The 2,011-nt window shown below is 45.6% G+C and overlaps 2 annotated features.

Annotated features, from left to right (window-relative positions):
• Window positions 1-55: 55 nt before the first annotated feature.
• Window positions 56-126: a microsatellite.
• A 1,747-nt stretch (window positions 127-1,873) lies between these two features.
• Window positions 1,874-1,895: a microsatellite.
• Between the last annotated feature and the right edge of the window lie 116 nt (window positions 1,896-2,011).

The raw sequence follows: 2,011 nt of genomic DNA, 5'->3' as shown, positions 1-2,011 counted from the left end.
TTTTTAAGCCCCAAAGAACAACAACAACAAAAAAAAATGCGTCTGATGAGCTGAGAAGAAAAAAAAAAAAAGAAAAAAAACAGCAAAAAACAAAAGGCAAAAGACAAAAGTACCACAAAATAAAAAGTACTGCAGTAAATATGGGAAAGAGAAAATAGTGCGTCGGCCCCACTCAATCTCTCATTCTCCGTTTTTCATTATTTTTTCTTCTCAGCAAAATACATATCGACATGCTCATTTATGTGTAGGTACTTGCATTGCCCTTTTCGCGCCAGAAAGGGGCGGCAATGGAAGTACGGAGAAAGTAATAACCGAAAAAAAAAAAAACTGGCAGAAGGACAAGGGGAAGGTGAAACATATTGGCGCGGCTAGGATCACCCAAAAGCAGCCTGTGTATAGGAGTGGCGCGTCACAGCAAAAACAACAGTAACGCAAGGGAGGTAATGAATTAAAGAACAATAAAATAAACGCAAACACACAACAACGCAAACAGTAACCATAAACACACGCCTGGCTGTGGCCTTGTTCATCCTGCTCTCTCTCTCACACACAGAGAGAAAGGACACAGCATAGAAGCACAAAACCAGCCTCATTGCACTCAACCTCCCCCACCCACACTTTCTCACGCATAATCATAAATAAACAAATCCGTACAAAAGTAGCTTTATGAAAACCGCGCTCTCGTTGGAAGTCTGCGAGGTGGCAGTCGCTAGGGCCCTTCCCTCCACAACCGTCGGACGCCCTCTACGTAGAGGGTGCTCTTAGCCTGGCGAAGGATTGAAAGGAGATCTGCGCTCACGCACCGCCCCCAGCACGGTATCATTGGGAAAACAAAAACATCAAGCTATGGGTAAAGAAACAAGGTAGTTAGTGAATAAATTTATGACGTTATTATCCACTGAACCCATCCAGGTCGTAAATCGTCCCCACACACTGGGTAGAAGAAAACTTTTTCAATGTGCGCCGCTTTAAAAGGAAGACATATTTCAAGAGACGGCACAGCACGCAAAATTTTTATTGTAAAAACCCGTGCGCATCTCATTGTCTAAGTCAATCGCAGCACCTGGGTGGTTGTGTGATACAGTCAACCGGGCTTCCTCCGTGTGCCTGTAGGGGACTGGAAGATATGCCCCTCCACTTTGCCCTGGCCACCCCCCGCGCCTTTCTTGCAGCAAGCGTGCATGTTTCGCGGAGTCCCTTCCTGCGCAAAAGCCACACACACACACACTACCACCAAAAACAATAAATAAGGACGCGGCTGTACAGCCAACACTCAAGTGGTGTGAGGACAACCTCTTCCACTCATATTTCTTTTCTCATTTCCCGTAACACTATTTTAGTTTATCTCCATCGTTTTTTCCCTCGCCTTGCGAACAACGCACGCACGTATGCCCTACCCCCCAGCATCGTACCGGGGCGGCAATGTCACGTTCGTGGCATAGCGAAGATAACCCGCATCATTGCAACATGACGGTGGCTGCCAAGACAAAGAGTAATAGGAGTAGTCACAACAAGAGCTCTCCTAGCGGTTCCCCCATGCATCTGTGCCTGTATACATCAATACATACATAGGTATCCCGTATCCCACTAGTAGGAGTAGTAACAAAAATTACAACAACGGTAATAACAGGTAATCAAAAAGCAGAAGACAATATGTAAAAAGAAAAAAAAACACCCACAACCAATATGCGTTGGCGTGGCTGACGGTTGCCGCATGTCGACTTTTTTTTTGCAGATTGATTTCCATCTTTGCCAACGCGACGACAACACAAGACACCGTGGCCAAAAAAAGAAAAAAAACCTATACAGACAAGAAGCAAAATAAACAAACGGCAGTGTGTGTGCGTGTTGAAAAAAAAAATGCACATGCAGGCACACACACACACACACACACAGGCGAAATAGCGCCACGTTTATTTAGCGAACGAATGCAAAACGGGGAAAACAAGAGGAATGGGGGAAAAAAGGCAGCGCCTAATGCATCGGGAGAGAGAGGAGTCGGGGTGGGGGT

Source organism: Trypanosoma rangeli (assembly GCF_003719475.1).
Source record: "Trypanosoma rangeli strain AM80 chromosome Unknown Tra_15.4_contig_00184, whole genome shotgun sequence".
NCBI classification, from domain to species: Eukaryota; Euglenozoa; class Kinetoplastea; order Trypanosomatida; family Trypanosomatidae; genus Trypanosoma; species Trypanosoma rangeli.
This window is presented reverse-complemented; position numbering and strand designations above follow the sequence as displayed.